The sequence below is a fragment of the Acomys minous genome (assembly GCF_964271855.1).
Source record: "Acomys minous genome assembly, chromosome: 11".
Taxonomy (NCBI): domain Eukaryota; kingdom Metazoa; phylum Chordata; class Mammalia; order Rodentia; family Muridae; genus Acomys; species Acomys minous.
The window spans coordinates 14398515-14419231 of NC_140492.1; positions in this window are offsets into that span (position 1 = coordinate 14398515).

A 20717-nucleotide genomic window follows, 5' to 3' on the forward strand; every position below is an offset into this window, starting at 1 on the left:
GCCACAAATTACCAAAGGCCAGCTACACCAGCTCTTGTACTTTATAAAAATCTCAAAGCTCTTGCTCTGAAGGAACTTGGATCCTAAATAGGTAAGCTAACTTAAAAATAAATAGGGAATCACCAACAGACTGTTAGAGATAATTAATTTTTAAAATTATATTTATTTATTTGATGAGTATGTGAAGGACTGGGGTTAGCCCGCAGGAGAGATTTTCTTTCTTCTACTCCTATCTCCTACCTCTATTTCCATGGCTGGACTCAAGCTTTCAAGATTTAGAAGGAAGTTTTGGGACATAACGCATACATTCTATATATCAGGTTTGGCTCATTTCATATTCATAAAAGAGTAATTAGGTAAACATTATGATAGCTGTTCCAATGTTATATATGCATAATTAGAGATTTAGAGATTTTGATATTTACTTAAAAATCACACAACAAAGAAATAATATGAATAAAAAGGATAACTATATGCCATAATATTATCCTTTTTAGTTTAACCATACAATTTTCTTTGTAAGTATAAAAGGACAAAGAATGAGCTAATTTTATATTTATATCCCTACAATTCTGTCTTCTCCTAGTTTTACATGGTGATCCTAAATTTTTGGTCTCAATCTTTGTAGATTCATCACCAAAGTGACATTTAGGAGTAACTATAATGAAGAAAGTGAAGACATATATTATTAAAACAAAACAAAAAACTTTTAAGTCTCTGAGTAAATAATTTGAAGAAGATATCAGAAGATGGAAATATCACCCCAGCCATGTTCATTGACTGATAGGAGGAATGTAGGGAAAATTACATACTGCTGAATGTAATCTAAACATCCAAAGCCACATCTATCAAAATTTCAACATAATTCTTCACAAATCTTAAAATGGAAATTCTCAGCTTCAAAAACTGGTTAAATGGAATGATTGCATGTTAAGGAATTGAAAAAATTTCATATTATCACCCAGCACAAAACTCAACTCCAAGTGGATCAAGATTCTCAACATAAAAGCAAATTTACTGAACCTGATGGAACAGAAAGTGCAGAATAGCTTGGAATTGATTGGCAGAGGGGAAGACTTTTTGAACAGCATGCTGTTATCTCCAGCAATAAGATCAACAATAAATGGGACCTCATGAAACTGAAAAACTTCTGTGTGATGCAAGTCACTATTGCTTGGGAAAAGAGGCATGCTACAGAATGGAAAAACTTTCTTACAAACAGTTTATTTGGTAGGTCCTTGTCTTAGAATCTTATGGCTGTGGAGAGACATCATGCCCAGGGCAACTCTTATAAAGGAAGATATCTAACTGCAGTTGACCTACAGTCAGAGAGTTTGGCCATTACCATCAGGGAAGGAAACGTGGCAGCATACAGGCAGACATAGGAATGCTAGGGAGGGAAGTGACTTGAGCTTCTGAGACCACACTTCTTCCAACAAGGCCACACCTACTCCAACAAGGCCAAACCTCTGAATAGTGCCATTCTCAATGGGCCAGGCATTCAAACACATGAGTCTATTGGGGCCCTTCATATCCAAACCACCACAATCCTCTTCCGAGCCCCCAAAGGCTTGTAGTCATAACATAATGCAAAATTCCTCTAGTCTAACATCAAAATCCCCCATAGTCTGCCTATAACAGCTTTAAACTTGTTTAAAAGTACAAAGTTCAAAGCCTCTCTTGAAACTCATTTAAGCTCTTATCCGTAAATTCATGTAAAACAAAAATCAAAAGGCAGATCACAAAATTACAATATGTAATGGCACAGGATATACATTATTGTTTCAAATAGGAGGAAAGGGAATATAGTGAGGAAATACTGGACAAAGGTAATACCAAACACCAGCTAGGCGAACTCCAAACTCTACATCTCCATGCCTAATGTCAAAACAGCCTTCAGAAGCCCAGCTCCTTTAAGCTTTGTTGACTGCAACATATTTCTCTCCTTTGGACAGGTTCCATTACCTGGTAGTAGTGCTTCTTGGCAAATATCCTAAGTCTTTGGGATCTCTGACATCTTGGCTCCTCTAAGGCAATTCAGGCTTCACTTTACAGCTTCATTAAATGGCCTATATAGGCCTCCACGTAGAGACACTCTTGATACATGCCTGGATTCAGCAGCTTTCCTTAGTTGCCGAAGAATATTCCATAAACCCTTTTGTCTGTACTTGACTCTAAAGCCAGAACAACATGGCTGAATCTGCCAACCCCTGCCATTTCCTGAGGCTGGAACAGGGCCACTCATTCAATTACATCTTTACTAGCCTTTAGTTTTCAATGATTTCCTTAACTGCCTAAGCTTAGATGAACTATCATTTGATCTATAGATCTATATCTGTCTTCTGAGTGTTGGAATTAAAGGTATGTAGCACCATAACTGGATATATGCTATTCTTAATTTCTTTTTAAAATTTGGAAGCTTAGCTGAGTGGATTTTGTCAGGAAATCACCACTCCCTTTATTCCATTTGGTACCAGGCTGATCTATAATGTGTTCATCTCCTTGAACTCAGGACTAAGCTGGAACCTACTTCCTGGTGTCTCTTTTCTCCTCAGTCTGTAAACTTTTATTTTTACTTGCTCATCATGATCTTTTTCATTATGAAACTTCTTAAGAGTCAAAACTAATCACACAACAGAATCAATACTATTTTGTTATGAGAATGCTTCTTCCAGTGGAATTATCCAAAACTCTTCAGTTTAGTCCCAGGCAGACTTTTTGGTCAAGAGCAAAATTAAGCCACATTCTTTGCCAAAATATCAGAAGAATTATCTCCTGGGATACATGCTAAAATTCTTCTCTGAAACATCTTGAACAAGGTCTCCCACAGTACTAATCATCCTCAGTACCACTGTCTTCCATGTACCTACCAGAATGGCCCATTAAGCCCCACTTAGAGTGTTCATTTGCTTTTCTAAACTAAGTCCTCAAATACACATTCTTCCAAACAAAAACACAGTCAGGGATACCACAGTAATATATCATTCCAGGTACCAACTTCTGTCTTAATTATGGCTTATTGATATGAAGAGACACCATGACATTAGCAACACTTAAAAATGAAAATATTTAGTCGGCATTGGCTTACTGTTAAGAAGGTTCATCCATTATTGTCATGGCAGGAAATACAGCATCATCCAGGCAGAAGTAGGCACCTAGGGGCCAAGCATTAAAAAGCATGAGTCTATGAAGGATATTTCTATTCAAACCTCTATAGGGGTTAATATATAAAACATATAAAGAGCTTTTAAAAACTATACATAAAAATAGCCCAATTAAAAATGTACTGAATATTTAAATACGGAATTCTCAGAGGAGGAAACACAAATGGCTGGGAAGCATTTAAAGAAGACTTTACATCATTAGTCACTAGGAAAATGCAAATTACAAATTGTTTGAGATTTCATATTATATAGTCAGAATGGCCAATATCAGTAAAATTGATGACAGCTCCTGCTGGTGAGTATGAGGAGTAAGGGGAAAACTCATATAAAGAAAGGAGAGGAGCAAAATTGTATAACTACCATGAAAGTTAGTGCAGTTTTTCCAAGGGAAACAGAGGATAGATATATCTCAACATACAATTCTACCACTCTGGACATATACTCAAAGCACCCCAGGTCCTGTTACAATCATATTCCTAACTGTTTTATCCACAATATCTGTAAACTGGAAACAGAACAGATGCTCTTCCACAGATGTATAGGATAAGATAATGTACATTTACACAATGGATTATTATTCATCCTTTAAAAAATGGAATCAGAAAATTTACAGATAAAAGAACGGAGCTTTTAAAAAATCCTAAGCAAGATAAACTAGACCTAAAAGACAAATATCTATTAATTTGTTTGTAGATGTTAGCCATTAAATCATTGATAAGCAGAATAGAGTCATATAACCACAGAGGTTAAGTATATGGGAGTGGGGTAGTGGAGAGGGATTTATTTCTATAAGAAGGGACAACTGAATAGATGGTTGTGGATGGGGATCTTGGGGTGGGGACTAAAATGGAAGGTGAAACAGGGATTGGGAGCAAAGAGAAAGAAAAGACACCAGGAAGTATTGTGATGCAGATAAACTGTGTGGAGAGCCACAGATAGCAGCGCCCCCTGCTGCTTCCCCAGCGCAATGCGCCCCTTATGCGCATGCACAATGTGCCTTTGAGCGAGCCCCTTATGCGCATGCCTGAAGGCATAGCGTGAGGTGGCATGATCTGAACAAGGCATAGCGTGAGGTGGCGTGATCCGAACACACCAACCAAGAGCGACAACATGGCAGTCTCTGATAGGACCAGGCACACTATAAAGGTTCTGTCTGAGCTTTTCCCGAGGTCACTCCAGTAGTCAAAGTTCCTGAATAAACTGCTGCAAAAAGGGTTCCCAGTGTTGGTGTCTTTCCTGCTTGTCGGGGGCGGCATCAAAAAAACTGCACAGAGATTTATATAGCCCAAGGATATTCATCAGAGCTTATATATAGGAAAAAATGTATAGAATGACCTACTTTCAAAACTGACCAGTGGAACATAGCAGTTGTAGTATCATGAAGAAAAACAATGAAGGAAAAAACTACATTGGATATATATCATCAAAGTTAGCATAGCCTTAGGGATTCCTAAAACCACTGTCAGCAGCAAACAATAAAAATGAACACATTTGAGAACAATCCTACCTGTAGGAAACCAACAATTTGAGTTTCTCGTATCACACTCCTTCCACCTGGTGGAAACAGTGATGCCAGTTACACTAAGATTGATTCCTACTCAATATGTATTTCATTTCCCTTCTTACTGTTTCTACAATAGCAACATCTGCTGAAGATTTATGCAGTGCTTGATCTATTGGCAAGCTATCCTGCATAAAACTGTGATCCCTAGGGCTATTTTATAACAAAAGTCTTTCCACTCACCTCACTATCCAGAAGCTTCTGACCTTTAGAGTGTAATAGTGGAATTTTATAGAAACAGCTGTAAGGGATGAGCTTTCTGAGCACTCTATGGCATTGGACATTTTTCTTAAAATTTAAAAAATGCACTAACTCAGTTGCCAATGTCAGAAAATATACAGTTTGCATACATGATTGTTCCCTTTTTATCTTTTTAAGTAAAGCATATGTGAGATGTATCGATATGACTTCAGGCTTTTCCAAATTAATTTACTTTTGGCATAATATATGACTTCATTGAACTTTAAACCATGACTAATTATTTGTTAGTTTTGTTTCTTTTATGGCAATTGACCAGAAGGATATAAAGAGAAAAGATACTACATTTGTTGGACTAATTAATCCCATGTGCTATAGGAAGCTAATGTCACTGCTACACATTAGGGTAGATGAAAAAATAATTAGAAACATTGATGAGTGATGAGTCATTAAAGGAAGTGTAAATATTGCCAATAATGCTATGATGACTTAATTTATTTTAAGACTTTGTGAGTGGAAGGTGAAATGGAAAGTGGAGATTTAAGTGTCTACTATTGCCTAAGGCTGCCTTCTACACTGGGAAACTCTAACTCATTTTAGAAACCATTTCAGTGTGCGTGAATCCATATGCACTAGTTTTTGGAAGAGGATGCTATGGCAGTAGTTTGTATATAAGGGTGTGTAAATTACTCAACTGTCAAATCACTAGTTTAAAATTGAAATATGTATATTTCCTGTGTTCCAAATGAATTACCTCCTTCCCACATAGATATTATCATCTCTTTACATTGTAGAAAGTGAGACATCAAGAGATGAAGTGATGGATGGGAGAAGCAGGGGAGAGAAAGACTGGATGAAAGGAGAGAGAGAGTGAATGAATTGATTCTTCTATACAGAGGACATAAGACTGGGAGAACTGAGTGACCTTGTATCTTTTCTAAATATTTCTCTAGTTATTATAAGAATTAGTGTGGATTTGCAAGGAGCTCATGAAAGCTGAAATTCCTGAGAAATTAAATATAATTAAGTTATCATTAACTAAAAGGAATTGGTCATTGTTAAGCCAATGAGCTCCTTTTTCTATGCCCAGAGGACATTCTCAGGGCATGGATTTCAAATCTTCTCAGAACATCTTGAAGGATTAAACAGCAGTTGCAAACTTAATAATGGTCTCTTTTATTAGAGGCCCCTGGCTTCTCATTTACTTCTTCCTATCAAGCTTTCATGCTTCCAGGAAAAAATTTATCAATTAAGCAATCTTCCCACAAGCATTTGTTTCAGGGTTTGAGTTAGACATGTTTTGGTCTATAAATATATTTATTTTAATGAAATAATACTGGTAAGTGGAGAAAGTCATTCTACTTATATAGGAATTTGCTAAACGAAAATCATGTGGATATTTCTATGTACCAAGACTGTCTGTGCCAATGGAAAACAGTATTTTAAATGAAGTGATTTAAACATGAATATAGATATATTTCACCTTCATTCCTATCTCACCAATACCTCTGTCTTCTCAGATGTAGTTATTTAAGGAATCTCAAAGGAAGATTATCAGTACAAGATCTGGCTGCCTTCCCAATAAATGGCAACGTTCCTTGGAAAGGTGAAACAGGAAGTAGAGGAAGAAAATGGTGAGAAAGTGAGACACCAAGAGATGAAGTAGTGGGAAGTAGGAGAGAGGGAAGACAAAAGCAATTGAATGAATCAATGAAGGAATGAATGAATATGTCTGGTCAACAGAAAACATTACTCATCTTTTTATTAAACATAGACCGTAAAAGAAGTTTCTAAACAGCAGTTTTTTGTTCTCCCTAAGATGGACTAAACCATTCAGGCTTGACAGCACAAATCTCCAATTCAGAACTTGAGAGATGTCTAGAAGAATATTGTGAGCTCCGAGTTCTTGGGAGATGAAGGTTAGCTTCAGCTACATGAAAGCTTGATATGATACTGCCTAGAATATGATAATGTTTCAAAACAAAACAAAAAATTAAATGAGTGTTAATCCTAAACTTCTAATACAAAGAGATCCCATGTGTGTCTACTTTTTTGACAATTCATTTTCCAAGAAGTGTAGTTCTTAACATACATGCAAATAACGTACACACAAGATGAGTTGTATTTATTTATTTAGAAATAATGTGTATATTCATGTGTGTGTGCCCAAGTATGTAAAAACACAATGAATTAAGAGACCATGAATTTGAAAGGGAGAAAAGAGAGGTCTATGGGAAAGTTTGAAAGAAGAAAATGGAAAGTGTAAATTAAATATTTTTTAAGAAAGTTATTTAACATCACACCTTGTACATGAACCTAAAGACAGCAGGGGCAGAGCTAGCTGAAGGATGTCTTATCTTATGCAGACATTTGCCTGAGATGATTTACATATCCTTTCCTCTCTGTGGGGAGGTTTTTCTGTTCTGGTTTTTACAGGGAATATCTGAATATCTCCTGAGGTTTATAAAAATTTCTCTCAAATGATATAAACTATCCTGTGTTGGAGGTAACAAGACTTCTGTCTGAAGGTATTAAGTTGGATATCTAGAATATTTATATAATTACCCTACTTCACAAGAACTTGCAGTTTAAAATAATTTGTCCAGCTTTACAAAAAAGAAAGATCAAGAGACTATGACCCATAGACAAAGATTAATCTTGTTCATTATCTTCAACTGACAACTTCTGGTAACATGAGCCTGATATTATTTTATTTTTAGAATTCTTTAGAAAATATTCAGAAGTAACTGAGAACAAAAATTATTTCATGCTACATCAATTAAGAACAGATATAACAACCTCTCAGAAAACAAAATCTTGTGTATGTAAAACAGCACATTTTGATGCAAATTCATTACATCACCTGGAACTAAAAAACATGAGAGTCAGTCAAGATTCTACTGAGTTATTTCTTTGTTAAAATTGGAAGAACTGTTTCTTTCAATCATAGTAAAGTATAAACAGAGATAATCTAAAAATAAATTCATGCTAAAAACTGAAAATTAAGAATAATTTTGTTCAGGGAGTAATGAATTGGTAGATTAAGTTAAAAAAAAATACCAAAATAGATAAGAGTAAGTGCTTCAAGAATCTCATCAGACTGTGTCCATGTCTTCATATTTACTCTTTTATAGTTTTGGACATACAGGCAATATCCTAGTTTTTAGAAAATTCTGCATCATTCTGAGATGTAAATATACTACTAGCTCTGTGACTTTGGTTAAATTATATAACATTTCTTCTGCTGTTCAGTTTGTCACACATTTAAAGAAAGTGATAAAGTGAAACCAAAGGTAAAGTGTTATCCAAATTGATCCATGTATAAAAATTATTTAAAAACAAAAATGTCACATACCACAAATTTCCTACTTCTGCAGAAATTATGGCATGGTGAGAGGGTCATGGTGTTCAATGTGAAAGTCACCTGTTCTCTGCCCTTTACCTGCATTATTCATTGTCAGTCCATTCCAGTGTTATATTGCATCCACTATGCATGACTGCATACCTCAATAAAAACTCCACCAGAAATGCACTTAATATATAACACCACATGTTCTGAAAATCAAATGGAATGTAGAATAAAGTTGAGACAACAATGTCCCTAAGTGAAAGCAAATAAGAGGTTAGCATGGAATCCAGCCCCAGTAAATTGGACTTCAGTGGGACTGTTTCCAGTTTGCAAAGTGATAGGAAGGATAATTGAAACCAAAACTCACAGAGGAAATTGCTTTTCCTTTAAACAATGCACATTTTTTGCTAACTCTTGAGAACTGACAATGTTGAAGTTGAGAGCATTTCACCAACAATACACTAATCAACTTTCCAAAATAGAAACAATAAGATACACACATACATGGACCAAAAAAAGAATTATATCAGAAAAAATTAATGTGACTACCAAGCTGGAACATATTACATATATTTAATGGAATACCACTCACCTATTAAAAACAAGAAAATAATTATATATAAAGGCAAATGGATGGAAAAGGAGATAAAGTCCCAGAGGGGACAAAAACTTAAAAAAAAAAAAAAAAAGAAAGAAAACTAACCTATGCTCATGGGGGATTATGGAGATTGAAGCACCAACCAAAGAGCACGCATGGAGCAGGTCATCTCTGACATAGACTATGTTTCCTGCTCTTGGATCACTTTCCACTACCCGGAATTCTTTGTCTGGCCTTAGTGAGTGGAAGATTGTTGTGCTTAGTCCTGAGGCAACTTGATGTGCCAGGGTGGCTTTATATGGGGAGCTCCCCTTTTCAGAATGGAAGGAGGTAGGGGAAAGGGTAAAGAGGGTAGGAAGATGGTACTTGGATGAATGGAAGGAGAGGCTGAAATGGCAATGAAAATGAACAACTAAATAAAGTTTTTTTAAAAGGCTGGAAAATCCCACAAGCCATTGTGTTCTGGTTAAGAAAGTACTGAAGCTGTATAGTGATTTAGTCTGAGTTTGAAAGCCTAAAAGGTGATATCTGAAAATGTAAGAATTGTAAAGGAGACATCTGAAACCAAACTATATAAATATATGTATCTATATATGTATTTAGACAGATGTATGTATATATGTATTTGTATATGTAAATGTGTATATGTACACATAAACGCACATATACACACCCATAAGCATTTGTATTAAAATTTGAATTTTTGAGATATCAAAGGTTCTTTTTTTCTCTATTTTAAAGTCTGTTTTGTTTGTTTGCTTCATAATAAGAGAGGGAAAGAAAAGATGTGGAGTTGGGTCAGAGGTGAGGTGGAAAGGGTTTGGGAGAAGTTGAAAGAGGGAATCTAGTAAAACTTCAATTAAAAAAGAAAGAAGATTAAAGAGATTGAGAGCTTTCTTTTTACTATTAGTAGTAACTGTTTTTAATCTGTTCTATCAGAGCCTGTTAAAATGATGCCAGAGAAAAATTAGCAATTATGTGATGCTGCTTCAGGTGGATGGGCTCAGGGCAAATGTTTGACTTTAGGAGATATCAAAAGATTTATGATATATGAGCACATGTCAATACAAGGCACGTCTTATTTCCAAAACTGAAGGAAAAATAAACATTCCCAAATAAAGCAATTCCTATTTAATAACCCCTCCTCTTTGATACATAGTGTCTAGAGATGAATTCTTTGCTGTGGTTCTTCCGTTGTGAATGGCTTTGTGATATCAGAAGTTAGTGGCACCTGTGTTCCTTGACTTCACTTAAAATAATCTATGTACTTTTAACTACAGGCCTCATGGCAATGAATCCTACTAGAGAGATATCAGTTCAGGTCTTGACTCACAGACACAATCTTATACAGGTCACTGGTTTCATTTCATTTTTTTTTGAGTTGTTTTCTTGATTTTATTTTATTTTATTTTGTTTTATTTTATTTTATTTTATTTTATTTTATCTTTATAGCCTGAATCCAGCACCCTCATCCTCTCTTCTCAGTTCCACCCTCCTATCCTTCTCCTCTATTCCCCTTCTCCTTCTTCGAGAATGGAAGGCCCCGAAGAGGTACCAACCCACCATGGCATCTCAAGTCAAAGCAGGACTAATAGCATCCTCTCCTACTAAGGGCAGACAAGGCAGCCCATCTAGGGGAAAGGGATCCAAAGGCATTCAACAGTGTCAGAGACAGACCATTCTCAGATTGTTAGGAGGCCCACATGATAGCCAAGCTGTACATCTGCTACATATGTGTAGGGGGTCTAGGTCCACTCATGTATGATATTCAGTTGGTGGTTCAGTCTCTCTGAGCCCCCCTGGCACAAGTTAGTTTCCTCTGTATGTCTTCTTGTGGTACCCTTGGCCCCTCCATCTCCCTCAATCCTTCTTTCTATTCTTCCACAGAACTCCCCAAGCTCTGCTTATAATTTGGTTGTGGGTCTCTGCATCTGTTTCCATTAGCTGCTGCCTGAAGCCTCTCAGAAGGCAGTTATGCTAGGCTTCTGTCTGCAAACTTAGCAGAGTATCATCAACAGTGTTAGGGGTCCCTCTCTCCCACTTGTCAGTCATTGGTGTACCATTTCTCCAATCTCTGCTCCATCTTTATCCCTGCACTTGTTGAAAGAACAATAAATTATGGGATGAAGGTTGAATGGTAGGTTGGTGCTGCTGTCCCTCTGTTGGAAGTGCCACCTGGCTGTAAGAGGTGGCAAGTTCTGGCTTCATGTGCTCTGTTAGGGATCTCAGCTATGGTCACCTCCATAGATTCCCAAGGGCTTCCTTTGTTCCAGAGATGCACCCTCAATGATTTCATTCTCTCCAGGCACTTCCTCTCCTGCCCCCCTCCCATCCCACTTTACCCTCAGCTCCACACCTGACCCCTTCCCATGTTACCCTCCCAACCCCCTCTCCAACACAGTTCCCTCCTTCAGTCTACTTCAGATGACTATTTTATTTATTAATATATACTTTCTGTTTAGAAAAAATATAGGCTAATTAATTTTCTATAATAAAAACAAAGAACACACAACTATACCCATTTTCTTTTGTGCCTGCATCATTAGTTTCTGGTGCTATAATACTTGTAGAGCAGATATTAACAAGAAAAGAGGCACTACAGGAATACTAGAAAATTTGGTTATAGATAATAACCAGAGAGTGTGCCATGTTTGAGACCTGTATTCCTCAGTGAAGTCAAGTCTTGCAGGAGACTAGGCAAGACATAGGGCCATCCGGTGCTTGCTTCAGTTGTACAATGATGTAGGAAAGACAGTTGGTACCTCACTCAATCTATCACTCTGTTTCCTTATTTTTTTTGTGGCATCTGGTTCCCCATATCTCTCCTCAGGGATTCACCCTTAAGCCCACAGTAGCATAGAATTGTTAATTATTATCTTAAGTCTGCACCTTCTACTGTTCATCAGCAGCTACTTATGCTTCCAATTTCAGGGACAGCATTTCTACCTGAATTGAGAAACATAATTTTAGTAGATTATAGTATAAAATAAGGTGTACAAAGGCAAAACCATAGCAAGTCAAGGTGAAAGAGAATTGCATGAGCGGAGCTAAAGCCAGCTTGTATTTTAGAAGCATGATTCTGCTTTTGTAGCTTAAGGATGTTATGAGATTATTTTAATATTTCATTTGAATACTGGGTCATTAAAGGCCATCAATTATTAAAATCTAATCACAAATACTTGCTTTGTTGAGAGAAAATTGAGTCCACATACAAAAGTGAAAGTTCTCATACAGTCTAGAAAGTGTTTAGATAGTAAAAAAAAAAAAAAAAAAAAAAAAAAAAAAAAAAAAAAAAAAATTTAACCACCTCCTTTTTTATCTCTTTGTTATAATACACCTGCCACAACCAGCCTGCTGAAAACAATGTGTGAATATTGCTATATCTAATGGGAAACACATGCACTTTATACATTTATTCTCTATAAGTGACTTTTCCCTCACTGTAGTGTTCTAATTTTCCTAAGTCACCCACGCATGACAAATTTTGTTAAATGTCGAACCTTATAAGAACATGGTTAAATCTCTGTGTTTTCACAGGACTTTATTGTCCTTAGTGTTAAAATAAAAATAGTAAAACAAATAGGTTAAAAATACTATTTTAATTAGGGTCATTCAGCATTACTACTTTATTATACTTCAATTTCTTATTTAAAATTTAAAAACTCTGATCCAATTGTGAAAATAACTTTTCATATTTGTTTGACCTCATATCATAATATCAATAATACGTATTTAACACCCTTTAGAATTCTTCCTTTAAAACTCATGACACTCACAGTAAATAAATATATACTTACTGTGTAATGTCATCCTGATGTTTAGCAGGTACCCCACAATTATTACCTCACATAGGCTCATTTAGCAATCTCTGAGTAAGAATGAATAAATGTTAATCCTGAGAGTCTTTAGATTGCAGAAATCAGGAAGACTTATAGGCAAAGAAATTCCAGTATGCTGCTGGGTAGAAATGTGCAAGCAATAGTTTGCTGATTTTTATGCTGATGATATTATTTTTTTATGTTCTTCATAGCTTCAGTCAGCATTTGGTACAATGCAATATAAACAATGTCTTTTATTGCAGTATTTGGACCTAGATGGCCTTGGGCCTTTGAAAGAGTAAAGTGGATTAAATTTTTCATTTTTCTTTTAATATTACAAAAGCTAGCAAACCCTGCTATTTACAAAATCAAAACTTTTATGCAGCATTAACTACTTATCAACACTCCCCTTTTAAATGAAGAAAATAAGTTTACCTTAAAAATTAGGAAAAACACAAGGACTTAAACATTCATGCTTGGAGAAGACACTGATTTAATTTTAATTTAGAGACATCAGCTTTCTCCTTAGTGGAGGACACATTACATATATAGGTCTTAAGATTGATCTAAATAATCTAATTTAGGATATATAAATAACTTGTTCCCAAACAATCTTTTTCCATAAAAAAAAAAATAGAAAGTAACTTTCAGAACTATCTTTTTCAAAACTAATGTCCCCAATCACAAACAACTTGTTTAATATAAACACGTGGTGGTGCACATCTTTAATCCCAGCACTCCCGAGGCAGAGGCAGGCGGATCGCTGTGAGTTTGAGGCCAGCCTGGTCTACAAAGCAAATCCAAGGATAGCCAAGACTAACACAGCGAAACTCTGTCTGAAAACAAAACAAAACAAAACAAAACAAAAACCAAAACAAAAAACCAAAAACAACAACAACAAAAAACCAAAATAACAAAACAAAACAAAATTCACATACATTAGAGGATGTTAAAGAGTAAGGCCTTAGTTATCCAGGCAATCCATTTACAGGTGTTTATGTTGTTCAAATTCATCATATTCTTACTTAAATCTCTGCTACCTTTTTCCTGTGTAAGTAAAGACTGTGCATTCGTGTATGCAGTTTTATGAGGGGGGAATGCTAGCAATCTATAAATAGCTCAAACATTTTATCAGCCTTTGCAGAAACAAACAAACCAAACCTAAACTTAGATCTAGCTGCAGAAAATAGTAAGTCTGAATCATGCTAGAGATAACTGGGTCCTGCTTAAACATAGAATCCTTGATCTAATATTTTGTCTTCAAAAATTCAACAATTCATTATTGGTTTTATTTTGTTTAGAAATAGCCATATGTGCTCTGGTCAAACAATTATTTGGGTGTAAAAAGGATAAGCTTATCTTTTCTAACGCCTTCTCTTTTGTCCGTATTCCCTTTCTTTTGTTTATTTTCAGCCGACAAAGATTTTTAACAACAAAGCAATATTAGTTCTGTTATTTCTCTTTATTCTTTCTGAACTTGGTTGTTATTTTATTTTTTAAAAAGTCTCTGAACCCTATTCTTTAATATCTAATATGTCCTCTGTCAAGCTCAGGAAAACAGTCTCATGGCCCATCATCTGTCTTTCATAGTCAGAAAAGAAAGTGGATACTCAATGGAGCCTCATTTCCCATAAATTTCCCCTTAAGAAGTATGTAATTGTGAGTAATTGGAAGAGATACTGAGCCTTTAAAACACATTTCCTAATTAAATACAAATCCTTACTGATGTGCTCCTCTCCTATCAAGAAACAAAACATTTAAAATAAATTAATGCTATGTGAGGGAAAGTACTACTGTCATGGGAGTAGTGGTAACTGAGGTAAACTAGAAGAGAATAACACAGGGCCTCATGACTAGCAGCTGCTCCCTGAGCGTTCATTAAGTGTAAATTTAAAGTGTGGAGTTAGGTTCAGGAACTTGGATCGAAAAGGTGTGTGGAGATATGTACCCTCTAGCAACAAAAGCTCTGCAGAAGGGAGAGTGTCTGTACTGACTTCAGTATCACTGGACACACATTTAGATGTGTTTAGATTGATTTAGTAAAATTAAAAATCTGAGTGATGTGAACAACAGAATGTAATTGTAGAGTTCTCAAAACAAGAGAGTTCAGGATTAAGGAGCTACCGGAGCCCTTCTCTGCTGTTGTTAACATTCTTGTTCACATTGTTTATTTTCCTCCTCACGGTAGAGGGCACAGCAATAAAGTGTGGCATAGAAAGGTGATAGAGTATTCTTCACAGAGATCTTTAGAAAATTTTTACAAGGAAAGAAAGTTTAATGATTCCAACTGACTAGAATAACAAACATAACCACAAACAGATGTTAGTTATCAAGCTTCAGTCGTGATGTTTGAAATATTTACGGCAAATATTTGTTGTGTGACTCAGCTTCTAAATTGTTGGCTGTGTTCAACAAATTAGTTAAGCAAGAGACACACATAATTACGTATATACATTATTCTAGGCCAGGGCATATAATTTAAATTAAATTAAAGTGTCATGCATTAATTTAAGCTATAAAAACAGAGTACATGAGAAATCCAAGATATAGTAAGATTGATTGTCACATTTTTATCTTAAAGTAGGCTAAACAGGCTGAGTATACAGTAGAATAACAGGTTAAGTCTTTTATAAAATTTTCTTCTTTTGATATTAATAACGATTAGAGGAATAGAAAGAAGCACAAAGGAATAAATGCTGCTAACCTAACATAATGAGCTAAACTGCTGGCACCATTGATCAAATAACAGAACAAATGCATTTAACAAAGAATGTAGAAGGGATAGACCACTTCTGTTCTCACAAACGACTTTCAAGGAGATTTTGAAAGTTGGAGTCTGTCAGTGTATGCTGTTTCAGAACATGTGAAAGCCAGTTTCTGTTGTCTTGTGTATTGTTTCTGTGTGTACTTTGCATCCTGCCAATAGGCTCCTTCCTTTTAAAATTAAAATTATTTTTATTTATTCTTCTTTCATTCACCCTAACCATTGCCTCCCTTTCTTCCCCACCTCTCAGATTCCCCTGTTGTCTCTCCCAGATTTATTGATCCTCCATCACTTCAGAAATGAGCAGGCCTCCCAGGAATATCAACTGAACATGGCATAACAAAAAAAAAATTAGGCACAAACCACTGAGACTCACTACTCAAGAACAGAGATGTCTATCATTGTCTGTTATCATGCCTTATGAGTTTCTTCCTTTATTCTTTCTTTTCTCTTTCTTTTGGCAAAATAAAATATGGTAACAAAATTTATCACATTGAGGCTAGAAAAGGCAATCCAATAGAAGAAAAAGAGACCCAAGCGATGGCACAAGAATCAGAGCCCTAAGTTTTAACACACTCAGGAATCACATAAAAATATTAAGCTGAGAGCTCTAATATGTACACAGATGAACTGGTCCAGAACTGTGGTTTGCTGCTTCAGTTTTTATGAATCTTGCTTGCTCATACTGAAAGCCTTGTTTTAGTGTCCTCCAGTTCCTCTGGCTCTTAATCTCTTTCTAGTTTCTCTTCTACAAGATTCTCTGAACTCTAAGGGCAGATATTAGATAGAGACATCTTATTTAGAGTTATGTGTTCCAAAGACTCTTTCTTCTCATAATGCCTGACTATGGGCCTTTACATCTGTTCTTGTTTACTGAAGGAGATAGCTACTCTGATGTTGACTGAATAAGGCACTGATCTATGAGTATGGCACAATAACATCAGATGGCATCTTGTTGATACGTTTGTGAGTAGTAGTTTTTGGCTTTATCATAGGTCTCTGGGCTGTCTAGTCTGGTTTTTGGTTACCATAGCAATGTGGTCTATGGGTTTCAATCCTTACTATAGATCAGGTACATTTAAAAAATCTTTACTACATTTTTATTTATAAGTACATATGTGCATCATTCAGGTATATTCAGGTGACTAAGGAAGTGAGAATAAGGTGTAAGGTCCCCTGATATGTTGTCACAAGAACCTGTGAGTCACTAGATAAGGGTGATGAGAAAAGAAATTGTGTCCTCTGCCAGAACAGCAAGGATTCCTTAATCTGAGTCATCTCTCTTCAACCTGCATTGTATATTTATAACCACAACACTAAGATACCCTATTAACAGATTAAGGTGTTATTGTCTATTTTAAAGTCACATTTCAGTGAATCAATACAGCACTTATGCAGTTGATCTGCAAGAAAAATCAATGTATACTTTTCATTTTATGCCTCACAGTATATTTTAGTATTCTTCATCGGTCTTTCATATCTTTTCTTCCTTCCAGATTTTTCATCCATCACTGTTTTGGCAAGTTCTCAAAAGTTTTAGTCCCTGCCAATCACAGTGGGAAATTTTTATATGAAAATCTTATCTTACTTGGCAAAATTTATTATTTGATACTTTTGTGGAAGATGAAATTGTGTTCTCTGTCAACAAAGTTCATACATAGATTTTTTAAGATGTTAAACTCCCTTACTTTGTGTTTTTAATACTGTTGTCTTCATTATGAATTTTTAAGGTACAAAAACATGTTGTGGCCATTTTTCACTGCTAGACAACTCAGAGCTGATAACTGGTGTTATAAGCATAAAATATAACAATTCCATGTTCTGATAAACGGCAACCACCAACAGGCCAAAGTTTTGATGTCTCTTTCAAACTTCAAACAACATCAAAAAGTTATAACTATTTCTTTGTTTAGTCATTTTTTTACATTTTTGGCTGTGTAGAAGTGTCATACTTTCCTCTCTGAGAAGGTTGTCAAAGGCTTTGTAAATATGACATTATGAAAAGTAAAATATTCTAGGCAAAAAACTATCAGTCAAAATCAATAATCTTCATCTATCCTGGAAAGAAGGCATAGATTTGTGAATTTTAAGCAAAATATACTGTAACTTTTCAAGAATAATATTAAAAACATTCAAACGTCTAATTGTTCTATGTTAAAGATCTACTGATTGCTGCACTCAACTAAATCATTCTCCCAATGATGAGGGATCAATATTTTAACACCATGGAATGTTTCCTTTAAATTCACCCAAATCTGGATTTTGTGCACCTCTGTTTATTTTCAACTAAATATATATAACAAATATATGCCGGTTTAAAATAATAGAATAACAAAGCATATAAAAACGTAATCAACTTAGCATTTATAGAAAGTTAGCCTACTTGTACTTTTTTATAATTAGAAAGATTATATTCAGAGGTTTTAGAGTTCAAACTTGGCCCAGAACCATCTGATTAAAGGGTATGACTATAATATTCACTTTTAACATTATGGGGTACTTTCCACTAATATAGTCCCAGTGTTTGGGATATAGTAAATGTAAAATAAGAGTTTGTTGTTATATTATAAATGAAATAAAATGAGATAATTCCTCTAAGAAAAATATTTTGACAGTAAGGAAATAATATTTTTGTTATAGAGGGCTTTAATTCTGCTTTATATAGATAATATTTTGCATGAGACAAGGAGACCGTTCAATTCTGTATAGAAATTAAAAGTAGAAAAATATCTACTATGACTTTACAATTACATTTTGCTTTTAATCACAATTCCTGATTTACTGTTACATTTTATCTAGGTGGATTCATCATGCAGTATCAGAAACATATTTTGCTATTTTATATTTAATATGAAATAATATCCATAGGGTCAATGATACAGGTTTATTTACAATCTCTGATTCGATTTTGGAAGGCCTAGACACTTTGGCAAGTGGTGTTAAGTGAAACACTGGATGCTTGTCTTTGAGATAATGACTGGTCAGCAGTTCTATTTCCTGTCTCCACCCTGTGTTCAGTATAAGCCTCTGTCCCATAGTTTCATGTCATAGTGTTCTGCCTCAATAATAGTCTATAATGCACAGACCCAAGGAAACTGGATTAAAACTCCTGAAGCTATTATCCGAAATACACAGTTACTCCTCTTAAGTGATAAAGCAATGAAAGACTGACTGGTACAACAAGAAAAACACTGTAATAAAATTATTTGCCTAGTTATTAATTTTTTTGTATAATTTGTTATCAGGGCCTTTTAATTGTTGTTATTGGGTATCTGAAGAAAGACATGGTATATGTGTCCCAAAGAAGGCCAGAATTTATTTTAGTCTCTTGGCTCTTGAGTTAGAAAAGTTGTGAACTCTTTGAAATGTCTTCAGATCTTTTGGAAGATCGGTGAGCACTCCTAAGTGCTGATCAATTCCTCCAATAAAAAGATTCATGTGTTAAAGGTTAAATATAACTGTATGAAACACCAAAACAACTAAAAAAATAAATAGTTGTATTAACAGATTTTTGTTACACTTCATTCATTCTTTTATGATCAAAATCAGTACATTATATCATGCCTATGTCTTCGGTGCTGTCCTCTTTTTGTTCGATGTTCAGTAAAGACACTTATTACTATTCAGAAATCAGATCTCAGATACTGGCAAATGTTTAGCGTTGGTTAAGAAAATACTCCTATAATCATAAAAGTTCACACATGGAGGACTGCTTTGAAATGTCATAATTATATTCTTTATACAGATATACAGAGTATGATTATAAAACATATTAAATACATTTTTCTGATTATATGCATAGCTACAAACTAAAAATTTCTAAAAAGGATAGCCACAGTTTGCATTAGAGCTAGCAACAATCTTGTTAAACTGCATTATAAATGTGTAGTGTTTTCTTAACTCAATATAATCTCCTAATGCATTAGCAAACCACATTGGAATACGCATGCACTGTTGATATGTAAGCTTTTCACAAGCAACACTCCAAATCTAGAGGGTATTGCAACATGGAGAGAGGTTATAGTATAATCCCCATGCTTCTATTTGCCATTTGTCACTTATATTGATATGTGAGATAACAAGAGCTATCATTAGATCGTTTAATTTGGTGGTGCAAAGGAGGTAAAGGGCAATACTATTTAACTCAGAATTTTACTTGCACACCACAACTGTACTGTGCAAACAAACTAAGGGTGGATCAGAGGCTGCACTTTTGTCATCCTCACATGCTCTACAACTGGATGATATATGAGAAATATTAGGGACTTGGGAGAGAGAAAAATAAATTACTTTCTGTTTCCTCATCAGCATTCATGACTTAAAGACATAGAAATTACTGTTTGCTACCATTTTCCCCTGAAAAAGGCAAGTTTGCTTGATTTAATTATGGCTACCTTTTGAGGGCTAAACTGTCTATTAAGTTTGGTTAGCAATACACATTTCAGGTGACATCTGTAAGTGTGGTCAAAAATCTAGTCACTATTACAATGGAGGGTGGGCAAGTTTATAAACTGATACTACCTTTTTCTCAGTTACCCGAGGAGAGCTAAAAAGAAAACAGACTTTTTGCTAGGCGTGGTGGCACATGCTTTTAATCCCAGCACTCGGGAGGCAGAGGCAGGCGGATCACTGTGAGTTCGAGGCCAGCCTGGTCTACAAAGTGAGTCTAGGATAGCCAAGGCTACACAGAGAAACTCTGTCTCGAAAAACCAAAAAAAAAAAAAAAAAAAACCAAAAACCAACAACAACAACAAAAAAAGAAAATGGATTTTTAAAAACGTTTTACTGGTTCATTGTCCATTTCCTATCATGCACCCCAATCCTGTTCATATGCCCACTTCCCTCCTACCTGCCCTCCATCCTTGCAACTTCCCCCTTCAGCAGAAGCATAACAAAATCTCATCATTGAAGTTGCAATGTGTCAGAGTATGTCCCACAGTATACTTTTTTTTTTAATACACTCTTTTTCCTTGCAAATGGTCATTACAAATAGTCCTTGGCATGTTACATGGCCTTTGGCTTCTATTACACTATCAATACTGGAACCTCACTGAGATTCCCTTTGGATATCCTGTTGTTTCCCTGTATCATGGAGATCCTATAGATTTGGATCTGTAGGACTGATCTCTTCACACACTCTAGTAGTTCACCAACAGATAGACATGAGCATAGACCAATTCAAAGCCCTGAATCTGAGCCGGAGAGAGGTATCTGAGCTGGTAAGCTCAACAGCTCTCCCACATCCACACCATCTATTGAGGTCTC